Source organism: Dermochelys coriacea, chromosome 6 (assembly GCF_009764565.3).
Source record: "Dermochelys coriacea isolate rDerCor1 chromosome 6, rDerCor1.pri.v4, whole genome shotgun sequence".
NCBI classification, from domain to species: domain Eukaryota; kingdom Metazoa; phylum Chordata; order Testudines; family Dermochelyidae; genus Dermochelys; species Dermochelys coriacea.
Genome location: NC_050073.1, coordinates 37,202,894 through 37,218,807, shown reverse-complemented (window position 1 = coordinate 37,218,807; position 15,914 = coordinate 37,202,894). Strand labels below are relative to the sequence as shown.

Here is a 15,914-nt window from a genome sequence, read left to right as displayed (position 1 = left end):
TGAGTTGTGCCAACCTCCATCACAGAAGTCTATTTCTGTCTCTACTCAGGTGGAGTCCATCCCATGAGAACCACCCTCTGTCTGTGAATGCCTCCCAGTGATCGAATATACTAAAGTCTCCTTACGGCACCACTGCCTAAATCATCTGTTGATCATCATAATCTTGTCTTGCCTTCACTCTCCTCTAGGGAGAGGCAGAATCCCACTGAAGATTACCTGAGCCTCCATTTCTTTAAGTGTCTTACCCAGTCTGACATAGTCTCCCTTGATGTATTCCAATGAGCATTTACCTGTACCATTTGTTTCCACTTGAATGACAATCAATTGATTCTTTCCTGCTCCCATTAGGATCCTTTTCAGCCTCAGGACCACATCCCATATCTTAGCTCCTGGCAGACAGCACACCCTTCTATTCTCCATATCAGCTCTGGTGAGAGACCTGTCTGTTCTTCTTAGTAGGGAGTCCCCAATCACACAGACCTGCCTCTTCCTGCTGTTTGTGCAATTCTCAGCCTTCCGCCTTCTGTTCTTCTGGCTGCAAGTCCTCTTGTTTTTTGTTTTCACTTGCAATCTTCTGCAAGTCATCCTCTAGACTCCTGGGGCTCCAAACTCTGGTTATCACCATTGATTCTTCCCCTCTTCTTGTAGGGCTAGCTGCTCTTCTCTTCTTCCTTGTTCTCTCACCTTCTGTTACTGTCTGCTGCACCCCTTCTTCATATTCAACTCAGCAAACCTGTTCCTGAGCTCTGTTTCTTCTTTGCTAGCTGGTCTTTTCCTCTGCCTTGTTCTCATAGTCACATGCTTGCACTGGTCACTTTCCTCATCCAGCAGTTTACCCTCACAGTTCTCCAGCCCAGCTTGCATCTGTGAGTCTTGAGTCATCCCTTCAGCTTCCTCTTGTCTTCCCTCCATCATCTGTTCCAATCCCCTTTGACACTGAACCATAGTTTCTACCTGCATCTCCAAACCTCAGATCTTCTCTTCCATCAGCTTTAGCACATGGCATTTTATACAACGAAGCACTTTTTCAGTTACCCATTTCAAGATAATGTACATACCACAGCTTCCACATCCAGTCATCTTCATCTTATTTCTTCAGTCACTACCACTGCTGCCTCTCTAGTTGTCATAGCCTTCCCTGTCAAAAAAACAAAAAACAACCCCCCCAGCCAAAACCCCCCACACAAAACAAAACCAGAACACTACACATTCCCTCCCCCAGACTCCCTTTACAAACTCCCTCTCAAACTCCTCTGTTTGCCGTTCTGTTTGCAGGCTCCTCTGCCACTGCTCCTTGCATTGGTGTACAGACCTCCTCTGAAGACAAAACACCAGGAGAATTTCTTAAGCCCAAGACTACCTTAGCAAACACTCTGAAGAAGATATCTCAGAGTAGAATACTCTTTAATTTAGCAAAGACATAATTAGATTCAATGGCTGAAAGCTGAAGCATGAGAAATTCCAATTGTATATAAGGTGCAAATTTTTAATAGTGAGTATGATTAACCAACGGAACAACTTATCAAGAGATGTTTTTCATCACTCAAAATCTAAGGTAATATTGGATGTTTTCTAAAAGTTATGCTGTACTTCACTCCCAAGTTACTGGACTTGATGCAGCAATTACTGGGTGAAATTCTATGGCCTATATTATAAATGGTGGCCAGACTAGATGATCACAGTGGTCCCTACAGGCCTTAAAATCTATTAAGCTTACTGACTAACTCTGAAGCCTCTAAAGTGCATTATCAGCCATTTAAACAGGTGGTAGAAATAGCAAGATAATGAGTGATAGATAGATACCCAGATTTATCTACCTAGATGAATACCACATCAAGTCTTCTTTTCAGATGTCATCAACTCCTCCCCAGGATTTTGTTTTATTGTTCTAATTCAAAAGCAAACGATTTGCTCAGAGGTGCAGAGTGCTTGGAGCCTTCAGAACTTCCATGGAGTGGGCTGTAACTAGGGAAGCCATTCTAGCTTCACTCACTTAATATCCTGAACAATTCTGGTCCTTTTTTGGTTGGCCAATATTAGCTTTTCTCTCCACATTTTAGAAACTTACAGATCAATTGGAAGGGATCATTGACAGCAGCAAAGATGGAGGCCCCACTTTGAGTTTTTTAGGACAGAGGGGAACAAATTGTCTTTTGAGGCAGAACTACGATAGGACAAACTGGTTAAAGAATATGGTATCTGGCAGGTCAGAAAGGTGAAACAGGTTAAGGCCATGTTGGGAGTGCTAGCATTCATTTGCAAAATGGGACCACCGAATGCAACCTCTGCTGGCATCTTTATGCAGCCAGTATGGGTTACCTTGACCTTCACCATTACATCAGGATAACCCAGAAAATACAGAAGGATTTGGCAGTGGAAGAACCTGTCCTGGGGCAGTTAAATAGGAAGGAATGGTGTCCAACTACAATGTTCATAATGGCATCTTTTGCCCAATATCCAGCTGTACTTAGAGGGGTGGCTTATATATTAGAGAATATCAAATGAAGTCTGGACATGCTGAACAAGGTTTTGCTAGAGCATTTTCTTTTCATAGTAGCCATTGCCATTTGTGGGGAATCTTTGACAGATAAAAAAAAGTCATTGTAGTGAGACAGCCAGATGGCAGCCACGTAATCAGCCAACACTTGTCGAGGTCCCCTCAGTCAATAAGACTGGTGCAGGATTATGTTCTCAACCATCTTAGCTATAATGGGCTATATCTGGAGACATTCCCTCTCAAAGTGTGAGGAGGGTGCCTGCTTTCTTGACAATATTGCCTCCTTCTTGGAACCTTTAGGGTGATGTGCAAGTCCAAACAGCGCATGGAGGAAGTATTCTTTGTGCTTTACTAAATGCAGCAACTGCAGTCATGACTGCCCTCTTTCATGGGGCACTTGAGTGTAGGCGAGGCTCCTTCCTTCTGATCACCATGAAAAGGTCAATCTGGCACAGTATCTCTTTCTCGTCCAATATCTCCCTGGAAGATTCTCACTCATGTGGCATAAAGAGAGTGGAGACTAACTGTAACTCCCCTACCAAGATTCCACAGATAGAACCAGCTCTTATGCTGTCATCTCTGAAGCCCCAATACAGGGGTGTAATGGGATTGTGCTGGGGGAATGGATGGAAGGTTATAAACTCTGGCAACCCCAGCTTGTAATGGTCACTTTGGGACCACTACCAGCTGTAATGGCACAACATTGTATTTTGGCCAGGAAAACAGGCAGCCAGTAAGAAACACTCTGTGGTAAACAGAACTTTGCAAGAATGTTAGATGAACAACCTAAACCGTAAGATGGGTTAACAGCCTCCTCAGACTGATTTGGCTTGGAGACAGTAGGACACATTCCAGAAGACAACAGTAGTGGCTAAATGAAGCTTGCTGTAAGAGAGGCCCAAGCTCTCAAAGAAAGAGTCAGGCAGCTTATGCATTTGTATACATAAGTGGTTAAAGCAAATGGCTACTTATGCTGCCCTAGAATGGCAAATCAGGATAGGTGAAGATAGGAAATTCCCATCCCAATAGTTAACTGATGGGTACAATCTCTCTTTCAATAGTAGAAGTTTGTGTGGTTCTATTAATAGAGTTGTGGCTAATCTTTGCAAATTACACAATTTTTGGCAGGAGTCTCTTCTTTGCATTATGTCTCCTTGTTTTTATTGTATTGTACCTTTGAGGGTAGTGACAGGTTGATTTCATAAATAGGAAAAATAGAATACTAAGACCCTGATCCTTGTACAACTTGGAATTCAGGAGGCAGGGTAGATGCAACAGTAGCTTAAAGCTTCCGTAGAACTTCCCTGAGCCTGACACAGCTGTGCTACAGGCTGGTTGCCTGTCATAAGTTATAGAAGCATGATGGCCACTCTCAATTATTCTGTCTGCCAATGGCACCAAAAGGCCATTACAGAAGCCATGAAGCACCAAGATGCCGAGAAGCACTGGCCATGCCCTCTTTCTTCCAGCTATGCTCCTCCCCCATCTCAGCAACTGGAAGAGGCAACATAGAATCAGGAGAGCTAGAACACCTTAGAACATCTCCCAACACTATGGTGATCTTTCTGTCACTAGCTATGCTTTGCACTAATGGAGCACCACAAAGTGGCCCTAAGAAACTCAAGAATGGGGCCTAAAATTATAATTCATGGTAATTGTAAATGCATGCTTTAGGTGGGCCATTTAATGTATCAGTTTTCCAATATCCAATAGCTATTGTATGTTGCCATGGCAATTTTTCAAATAACACAACCATAATTAGAACATGATTCCTAGGAGACAAATCATTTGAATTTTATGAAACAAGGATAATTATACTAAGATTTACTGTGAGAGCCAAGAAACAGGAATCCAAGATATTATTATATCAATTGGCTTTCTAGTGAGAGTATAGTATAACTTAAAGTATAAAATGCATATATGAATGAAATATTCAGTGTGTTACTAGTATTATAAAAATTAATCTATAAATATTCTGGTAAATATTAAACTGTGTCACATATTGGGACTAAAATTTAAGATAATGGTTTTGATTGTGCAAAATTAATAATAAAATGCATATTAAAAAGGTGTATTAGAAAGACAATGTTATGAAAGGGTTAATAGTTCTAGTTATGGTAGAAATTTAAATATCATGAGGAGGCATCTCCTGACTGAGCCATCACTGAGAATTATGCAGATTCAGATGGGAACCACACAGGCTTTGATTTCCCTCAAGGATTGATGAACAAGTACAGAATAATAGAAAGTGACAGAAAGCAGATGACTGAGGTCTAATTTAATGTCATTTTAAAAGACAATATACCTTAAGTTGGCCTTAGGAAAATTATGGGTTAAAAATAAGAGAATAGAAACATGCACTTTTTCATTTTAGTTCACTAATTTAAAAGGTAATCTTTTGAATAAATGAACAGTAAAACAAAGGCTATTTGGCAAAGAAATTGCCAAACTTAACTAGTCATACTTTGTTTCCATAATTTACAATTTACTAGAAAATGCTGTAATCTTAAAAGGAAAACCCCATTAAACAAGCTAATGAAACAATCTGAAGGTATTTATGCAAATATTAATTTGAGAGTGTTCTGAAGACAAAAATTACTAGGCAGTTCTTAAGTAGTATGATAATATATACTGTAGATATGCTTTGGAGAATTAAAAAGAAAAATCTTTAGAAGAGAATTTAGCTACGTATATGCTGATCTTCAACAGAAAAGGATTCTATGTTGAAAAGATTTTTGTAAGGCTAAAAGCTAGCATGTTTAAGTATAACTTTAAACTAGTAAGGAACAAGAGATGACCTTACTGCCTATCAAGAACTTACTTTCTCAACACAGCAGCTCATCATTAATTTCTATCTCATCTGAATCCCAAAAATCTCATTAGATAATATACATCTACATATAATTGGTGTTACTCAATAACATGGAAGATTTAGAAATTGAAAAATGTAACATTTGGGTTACCATACAGGCATTTTATTTGATATCTCAAATAAACATGTTTGGAACATATTGTGTCACAGGAACAGCTTGAAATGTTTGCAATCTTAAAAAAAGGCATATAGATCTATTGCTGTAACACAGATTCTAAGGATTTTAGTCATTCATAAACAAAAGCCAGTTCTCATACAGAATAGATACTAACATCTTCAGTATCTTAAATAAAAGTTTGCAGCTTTCCTCACCTAAACACAACATTTAGTGAGTGATGGCTATTGATAAGTAAGTATTTTTAAAGATGGATTTAGGCGTCATGAAATACAAAACTCAGTAGTTATGTGGGATGCAATAAATTGGAAAGGTACATTGTAACACATGTAAGCAGCATAAGCAGAAGTGCACAGATTTTCTCTAAAACATATAGTATGTGAGACTTGTAAATTTATTGTTGAAAGGACAGCAAACAGCCCTTTGTGAGGAATGTACACATATCCTACTTCATAGATAAATACCATAAATACTCAAATAATAAAAAGACCTAAAAAGAAAAATGGTGTCAAAAAAGATAAGGCAGTCTTGACAGTCCATCTGCAGCTTAATCATGTGATAGAGCCAGAGGCTACTCCAGAACCACTGACAGAACTGCCAGAGGAGTATATAGTGGAGCCAGATGCCACCGCTAGAAAAAATGTCTTATACAGCATGGCATCTGCATCCTGTGATTGGCGTTCAAATAAAAGGACTAAGAAGATTAGTGGGCTAATGTCCTCATTGAATTGAACTCAACATCTGACTACACCTTTTTGTATTGCAATTTTTTCTTAAAATTTAAAGAGAGGCACTCAAATTATGTGCCCTCCCTAACAGTTTCTGAAAAATAGCTATATATACCACTATTAGATGCAGAAAATGTAGAATGTGAAGTTTAGTTTTTAGAAATATATTGTTATAACTGTAAATCAAATGTGGCAAATAAGTAAGTGATTGTCTTGAACACATTGCAGACACTTACATTTTGAAAAAATTGTCAGCATTGTGGGCTATTTGTTTTTAATATGAAGAGAAGTAAAGTGCTTTCAAGAGCTGAAATGCCTATACAATTTCACCTCATTTTGCAGAGCACTGTACCTGTTTTACAAACTAAGCACAGTGATATTATGTATTGACATGCTGAAAAAAAAGTAAAGGTCATTTCCAGCATAAATATTCTGTTTCATACATGCAGTGAATAAACTTTATTTAAAGGGTTAAGGGCCTGTATAATCCTTACTTACACCTTTCTGTAGAAGATGGTGAATTTCCCACAAAAATCTTATGTAACTTAAAACAATGTAAGTACTATTGTCATTAGAAAATATTGCCTTGATTGTTATCTTTTCTGACATCAGGTTGCTTTCCTGCATGTAATGTCCATTGTTCAGTGACATTTGCAGTAATCTTCGAGACTAAATTCAGGATTATGTGACATAAGAAATATATGCATTTATTTAAAGAAAAAACAGGGGATGGGGAGTAAGAGCAGAGGATATAATACTATAATGCCAAATGCTGTGACAGGTGTGAAAGGGTTAAAACTTCTTCACACAGATTTTTGTAACCTAATAAGAATTCTCATAGTCCGTTTTTAAAATTTGCATATTGTTTTCTCCTATAGATATTTTTCTCATAAAGACAGGTGCATTAATTGCACAATATTCCGCAGAGAAATAAGCAAAAATACTTAGCCATACACCACCGTCTCAATGGAATTTGATAGACAGACTACTTAAATACCAATTTCAGAAATCCATATGAACATTATTTTTCATTATATATTAGGTCTATACTAATACCCATTTTATTCATTGATATTTCATTCATTTGAAAACAAAAACTTATTTATCTCTCCACACTTTACAGCAACTATTTAACAGTAGTAAAGTGAGATCTCATAATTAAAAACATCATTATTTTATAGAATATACTACAGAATAATTACTATCATCCCATGAAGCATAAATAAAACTTTACCTTTCAATTAATAAAAGTATATTTTGCAATAGATTATCACTTATTTTTAAGTATTCTGTTTGCTTGTTAAATATGGGGTCTCCAGGTAGCTAAGGCAAATAGAAGACATCCTACTGTATAAGTTGCAGAAACTGAAATAGCACGGTTGAATCTTATTATTAAATGTGCAAGAGTGTATCACTGCATATACTGAGAAACCTAGTATTGTGATTGCACGCACAAGCTGAATAACAGTTCCCCTTATGCCCCATACTCGCAATCAAGATAATCTAGGCAGCTCTTGCTGTTGGTTCCTGAGGTTAAAAACACTCCACACCCAGCAGTAAGTCTTTCTCAGTTGACGTCCTATACCTCTGCAATTCCCTTGATAACATGGTAGAGCCCAGTGCTTGCAAGCTCTAGAGTATAATATACTGCATTTTTATTGGCCAAACAGGGACTCCTTCAGATCAAGATTTACTGGCTGAATAGAAGTAGGCCCCATGACAATCTGTTGAGGCACAGTAGATATTACTACACCTATTTACAGATCAAGACATTGAGACACAGAAGTTAAATGAACTGTGTGATATCACACAGGATGTATTTGCCAGAGTGAGAATAGACTCTGACCCCCAGTCCTGTGCTTTAACCAGAGAATGTTCCCTCCCCTTAGCAGTCAGAAAGTTAAATACGATAGAAAACATTCCTATATGGGACAATTCATACGAACCACTCACTCTGCCAGCTATAGGGATACTTAATTTAAAGCCCCACAACTGATCCTACTGTATGAGGTGTATTTTATTAATACTAGAGCTGTCAAGCGATTAAAAAATTAATCATGCTTAATCACGTGATTAAAAAATTAATCATGATCAATCGTGCAATTAATCGCAATGTTAATAGAATACCATTTATTTAAATATTTTTTGATGTTTTCTACATTTTCAAGTATATTGATTTCAATTACAACACAATACAAAGTGTACAGTGCTCACTTTATATTTATTTTTGATAAGTATTTGCACTGTAAAAAAACAAAAGAAATAAGTGAATTGAAAAATACTAATATAAGTACTGTAGTGCAATCTCTTTATCATGAAAGTTGAACTTAGAAATGTAGAATTATGTACAAAAAGACCTTTATTCAGAAATAAAACAATGTAAAATTTTAGAGCCTGCAAGTCCACTCAGTCCTACTTTTTGTTCAGCCAATCGCTCAGATAAACAAGTTTGTTTACATTTGCAGGAGATAATGCTGCCCGCTTCTTGTTTACAATGTCACCTGAAAGTGAGAACAGGCATTTTCATGGCACTGTTGTAGCCGGTGTTGCAAGATATTTACATTCCAGATGCGCTAAAGATTCATATGTCCCCCTTCATGCTTCAACCACCATTCCAGGGGACATGGTCCATGCTGATGATGGGTTCTGCTAGATAACAATACAAATCAGTGTGAACCAACGCATGTTCATTTTCAGTATCTGAGTCAGATGACACCAGCAGAAGGTTGATTTTCTTTTTTGGTGGTTCAGGTTCTGTAGTTTTCGCATCAGAGTGTTGCTCTTTTAAGACTTCTAAAGCATGCTCCACACCTCGTCCCTCTTAAATTTTGGATGGCACTTCAGTTTCTTAAACCTTGGGTAGAGTGCTGTAGCTATCTTTAGAAATCTCATATTGGTACCTTCTTTGCGTTTTGTCAAATCTGCAGCGAAAGTGCTCTTAAAATTAACAACATGTGGTGGGTCATCATCCGAGACTGCTATAACATGAAATATATTTCAGAATGCAGGTAAAACGGAGCAGGGGACATACCATTGCTCCCAAGGAGATCAGTCACAAATTTAATTAATGTATTCTTTTTTTAACGGTCATCATCAGCATGGAAGCATGTCCTCTGGAATGGTGGCCGAAGCATGAAGGGGCATACGAATGTTTAGCATATCTCACATGTAAATACCTTGCAAAGCTGGCTACAAAAATGCCATGCAAATGCCGGTTTTCAAATTTCTGATGACATTGTAAATAAGAAGAGGGCAGCATTATCTCCTGTAAATGTAAACAAACTTGTTTGTCTTAGTGATTGGCTGAATAAGAAGTAGGACTGAGTGGACTTGTAGGCTCCAAAGTTTTATATTGTTTTGTTTTTGAGTGCAGTTATGTAACAATAAAAAATCTACATTTATAAGTTGCACTTTCACAACAAAGACCTTGCACTTCTGTAATTCTATGAGATGAATTGAAAAATACTATTTATTTTATCATTTTTACAGTGCAAATATTTAGAATAAAAATAATATACACTTTAATTTCAATTACAACACAGAATACAATATATATGAAAATGTTGAAAAACCTCCAAAATATTTAATAAATTTCAATTGGAATTCTAATGTTTAACAGTGCAATTAAAACTGCAATTAATTGTGATTAATTTTTTGAGTTAATCACGTGAGTTAAGTGCGATTAATCGACAGCCCTAATTAAAACATTAAATGCTAAATTATAATCAGTCTTGATAATGTATTACATTAATTATATACAGAAACATAATATGGAGAAATAAAAAGATTGCAAATGTGCAATGATGAGTCACTTCAATAGATACACCCCTATTTATATCATATTCAGACAAAAGGCCAGTTCCATCAGTGGGTATTCACATTCCTCTTTAGGCTTTAAAATGAGAGGCAGAATAACTTCAACAAAATTTATATATGCAGATGATCTTCGTGTTATTTCTGCTGATCAAAATCTACTGCCTTTAAAACTTCTACTACTGGTGCTAATGAGTGCTCAAGAACACACTGCATTTTGATATGTCAATAAAAAGATAATATATCTTACTCCCCTGAAAAAAATCATATTACTCTTGCAAAAGAGCAACAAATAATACCAGTTCTATGAATTTGGAGAACAGGGCCAAATTATCTACTGTGTTATTTGGAGCTACACCAGCAGATAATTTGTCCTTTAAAGTGGTATCATCAAAACAAAGAAAGAAAGAAATGAAATGCAACTAACTCCAACACTACTCCCAGATGGAAAAGAAACAAAGGAACTTAGGGCTTGTCTACATTAAAACGTTGCAGCAGTGCAGCTGCACCACTACAGTTACACCACTGTAGCGCACCAGTGTAGATACTGTACTGTAGATATGCTGACAGGAGGGCTTTTCTCATCGGGGGTAATCCACCTCCCCGAGACGTGGTAGCGAAGTTAACAGAAGTATTCTTCTGGCAACCTAGCACTGGTCTACACCAGAGGTTGATATAGCTACATCTATCGGGGTGTGGCTTTTTCACAGCCTTGAGAAACGTAGCTATACCAAAGTAAATTCCCAGTGTAGATCAGGCCTCATACATTGATGCAGCTCCACAGAAAAAGGCAGTTTCAGCAAGCCTTGGGACTGGTTTTAGTAACTGCCCAAAAACAATATTCCAGATTCGCTGCATGCTGGGGGTCAGCTGGGTCAAAGTCATGTGAACCAACTGGGCCAATTAATTCTAACTTAGTGATTAAAAAGAGAATGGCACTTGGCCAGAGAACCTCACACTTTGGGATCAACTCAGTGACTGCCACTATGACATCTGATGGGCAATCTGCTTAAGTTCCCAAATTTTCATCCTTTCTTTAGTGATAATTAGGAAACTGCTTGCCTACTTGAACTCTGATCATTAACATATAGGAGAGGAAATATTATTAAAAGAAAGTAGGCCTTCTGGCTCATAGGATGGGAGGCACTTATAAAAAATGTAGAATAGACTGTGGGAAACTGGATATATCCATTTATTAGTATAATAGTAGAGAGGATTGCCACCTGGTACTAAATCTGCCTAATTTGGAAGGTATGAGACATGCATGAAGGTCTGCCTACATTCTATTAGCCAACATGAAAAGAACTTCTCCCTCTGGATAACTAGCCTGGGATGAGGTAGAACCCCACGTATCAGCTAACTTTGATTTTCTCTGACCCTTCCTAAATCCCTATATCGTCTGTAGGAGGACAGCGGGGGGACAACTCCACCATTGATCCGCTGATGTGTTAGACTTTCAACAAAGGGAAAAGTTTTCATTCAACTTACCATTTTGGTTACTAGAGAGGACAATGCAAATGTAGTATGGTGCCTACAGGTGGCCAGTTAAAGTAGGTACACACATGCCTATTGAGAATGCAATGAGATGTTTCAAACAGATAAAACCGGGACTTGTCATTGATAAACATTGGCGTGAACCACAGTCAACAAGGAATTAAAAGATGATGTGTCAATACTAATTAAGTCTGTCTTCTGCTTCCTCCATATACATTTGGAGGATTTAAAGTTGCTGCATTTGTCAGTTACAAAATTATTTTGTTGGCAAAGCTATGTCAATCAGTGATAAAACCCTCAACGTCCCTTGCCTGGGCTTACCAGACTACATATTGATATTGATTTGATCTTGGGTGACACCTGATTTCCCATCCAATAAACATACAGACATCCATTGGTCACTTGGTCTTTGCATATAGGACTGTTACCCCCAGACATGCTTTGTGCTGTATTCACCATTTTTGAGGTGAAAATCCCCATTCAACAGAGGTACTGTAAAAGCTGGGAGGCAGATTGGGATCTATTTTCAGACATGAAACTCTTATGCTTTTGGTGCAATGGGTTTTAGGGCTTACTTTCCTAGAACTTGATGCACTAGTTGGTGGACCCAAGATCTAAGTTTGGAAAGAGTCAGTGACTATAGGAAGTTCTTGAGCTATCCATTTCTTGATGACATTCGTGGTCTCAGGAAACATCTCATGATTTTTCTTTTCTTTATTATGACAGACAATGATGTACGCGGTTTTACATTGTTGATCATCAGGATGGCAAGACAGAGCATCATGCATATAAACTCTGATTCAGGAAAGTACTGAAGCCCATGCTTCTTAAACCACAAGCCTAAGTCCCAGTGACTTGGAACATAAACACATTTAAGTGTCTTGCTGAATAGTGGCTATAGAGCATGCAGTCATGCGTACAGTACACCACTGTTACTCTCCACTGTTAAAACTTAAACAGCTCTTTTAGGTCAAGATGTTATTGAATATTGATTATTATATTACCAATATCTTATTGTTTTTCTGATGGGCAGATTTTGAAATTGCACACATACAGTGAACTTTGACCTTATTCTGATTCTAGATGTCCTTTGGGCTCTTGGTCTACAATAAACTTTCCTATGTTTGAATTCTCCATATCTCCCAATATGATGTTGCTCATGATCCCAAGGAGCTAAATAAAGGGATTTGCTAAATCTTTAGTTGCACATCCAGAATAGTGTCGAATGTTCAGAAAATAGCTTCCTGCTTCAGACAGCTGGCTAGCCCAACACTTGTGTGTTTTTTGTATTAGTTTTCAAGTATGGAAGGAGAGAAGGAGCACAACCTATATAGCAATTTTTTGGGGATTTAAGGATCTATAATTCAGGTGGCTTTCACCAGTGTTTCTAGTACTCTCCAATGTGAGAAATGGTTGCTGATTTTGGTAACTAGGTGAAACCTGTTCTTTTGGACATGGGGAGCTGCTAGGTCCATAGGATTGCAGCAGTTCTGCACCTATGACTGTACACAATGGTTCAACCCAGGAATGAGCTAACTCAATAAGCAACCACTAAATATCAACTTGAACATAAGCATTCCATCTAAATTTGACTGCTATTAGTGTTTGCCCTGCCAGGACCTTTTCTTCCAGACCCTACTTCTCAGCAAGACACTCCAACCTCTCTTATATTTTGGTTTCAGTTAAGATATACCTGCCAATTGTACCTCTTCCCCAACATTCTTTTACCTACTTCCTAGAATGATATAAAATTAATATGGCACACACTGAATAGATTAAAAACTGGCTAATAGGTATCAAAATGTAACTGTAAGTAGGGAATTGTCATTAAGTGAGTCTGTTTCCAGTGGGATCCCACAGGGATCTGTTCTTGACCCTAAGCTATTTAACATTTTTATCAATGAATTGGAAGAAAACAAAATCATCACTGATGAAATTTGAAGATGGGGGAGTGGTAAATAATCAAAGAGGATAGATCACTGATTCAGAGTGATCTGGATCGATTGATAAACTGGGTGCTAGCAAATAACATGCATTTTAATATGACTAAATGTAAATGTCTATATCCAGGAACAAAGACTGTAGGCCATACTTAATATCCTGGGAAAGCAGTGATTCTGAAAAAGATTTAAGGGTCATGGTGGATAATCAGCTGAACCGCGCGCTCCCAGTGTGATATCGTGGACAAAAGAGCTAATGCGATCTTCAGATCCATAAACAGGGGAATCTTGAGTAGGAGGAGAGAGGTTATCTTTCCATCCTATTTGGTACTGGTGCAACTGCTGCTGGAATGCTCCATCCAGTTCTGATGCCAATTATTCAAGAAGGATGTTGATAAATTGGAGAGTGTTCAGAGAAGAGCCACAAGGATGAATAAAGGATTAAAAAACATACTTTATAGCAATAGCCCCAAGGAGCTCTATTTATTTAGTTTAACAAAGAGAAGGTTAAAAGGTGACTTGATTACAGTTGATAAATACCTACATGGGAAGCAAATATTTGATAATGGGCTCTTCAATCTAGCAGAGAAAAGTGTAGCAGAGTCCAGTGGTTGGAAGTTGAAGCTAGGAAAATTCAGACTGGAAATAAAGTGTACATTTTTAATAGTTAACCAATGGAACAATAATATACCTAGTGTTGTGGTAGATTCTCTATCTCTGACAATTTTTAAATGAAGACTGGATATTTTTCTAAAAGATATGATCTAGGAATTATTTTGAGATGTTCTATGGCCTGTGTTATATAGGAGGTCAAACTAGACAATCATAATGGTCCCTTATGGCCTATGAATCTATGAATTTATTACCTCACTTATCACTTAGTTACTAACTTTCCCTTTCCAACCATTCTTCGTCTGACCTCTAACCCTAATTAAATAAAAACAAAGCTGTGCCAATTTTTCTACCACATTTACTTGATTTTTATTTTATAGACCATCTATTTTGTGTCTTTTAAGATTCAAGGCTGAGATTGTCTTTCTTGTGTTTGTATAACACACAGCACAACAGGACCCCAATCCCAACTGGGGCCTTTGGTCAGTACTGCAATATAAGTTTACTACTGCTATTATTAACAACAATAATAATGACAGAAAGATTAATTGTTTGTAAAATGGAATGGGAAAATATTCATGCAGTACCAATTCTCTACAGTCTTCTAATACATTCTGATTTTCTTTTTGTCTGCCCCATCTCTCAAGAAGTTCAGTAACCATTCCTGCCAGATTCCAACTTCACAGAAAAAATCTCACTCCTGATGCCATGATCAGGAGAGATATTACTCTGCATTTCGGATATACATATATATATATAAACCACAGGCATATAGATTTGCAGCCAGGTATAGTCCATTAGGCATTCGAATGGAACCTCAGTTCACATTTGGTTTTTGCTCTGAATACTCTGTGGCTACACTACATGGCTCCAGGGCATAAAGTGGGAACAAATCCCACCCACCTTTAACTAAGTTGAAATAGCTGTTACGAACACCTGCCACACTTGATTATCCTTTAACAACAACCTGGGCAGATGGTGCAAAAATCAGCTGACTTTTCATTCAGCTGTATAAAATAGGGCTGTGCCAAACTGGGGCAACTTTTACCAGAAGCAATGCTGTCATAGTCTCCTGTCTTCCCTGATATGTCTCTGGGAGAAGGCCCATACTCAACTGGAATAGTTCAATAGCATGGTTAACGCAGAGATACAATACTTCATGGTACAGACTGCCACACATTTTTGTCTCACATAGTTGGCTTCCTGTGAGACTTTTTCAGGCATCAGTCTAGCTTTTCTAAGTAGAGTCCTTGTTGCTGTTTCAATGGAGCAATCCAGGACCGCAATGGAGAAAACCAGGACTGTCTGCCCATAGTAGTGAGTAATTTATTAGAAATAAGATGGGTTTCAGGGAAAGTCAGTCAGGTGATTCACTTCCCAAACTGCACACATGATGGAATGGGAAGGAACAGTTGACATCAGCAGGGTAAGACCTGATCATTCTCAACACATGTGGCACAGATATGCCATCAACCATTTTCATACAAGATTGAGCTGGAGTGGAGGTAGCTTTGACCAGTCATGCAGCATTGGTACCAAGAGGCAGCAGACTGCTAGTACATGATGGACAGTGGTTTAGACAGCAAGGACAGAACACCAGTAGATTTATGTAGCTTGCAAAAGGGCTGCAATTCTCCCAGATGATTTAGCACTATTCTGCAATCCCCCAGCTTGCTTATTAAGAGAAAAGTGTGGTGGTTAGCTCAATAAGGACTGCCTGCCTGCCTAGCATTTTGTTATTCTCAGCTGCTCAGAGTTAAATAAATGAATGTTCTGTTTCTCTCAGCAATGGCTATAATAAATACTTTAAGAGGAAGGGGAAATAGTGAAAAGTATGTTTGGG

At 37.9% G+C, this 15,914-nt stretch overlaps 1 protein-coding gene across 1 annotated transcript in view; it reads right to left on the bottom strand.

Moving 5' to 3' along the window:
• DCDC1 (doublecortin domain containing 1) overlaps nucleotides 1-15,914 on the bottom strand; it is a 421,814-nt gene that overhangs the window by 298,848 nt on the left and 107,052 nt on the right.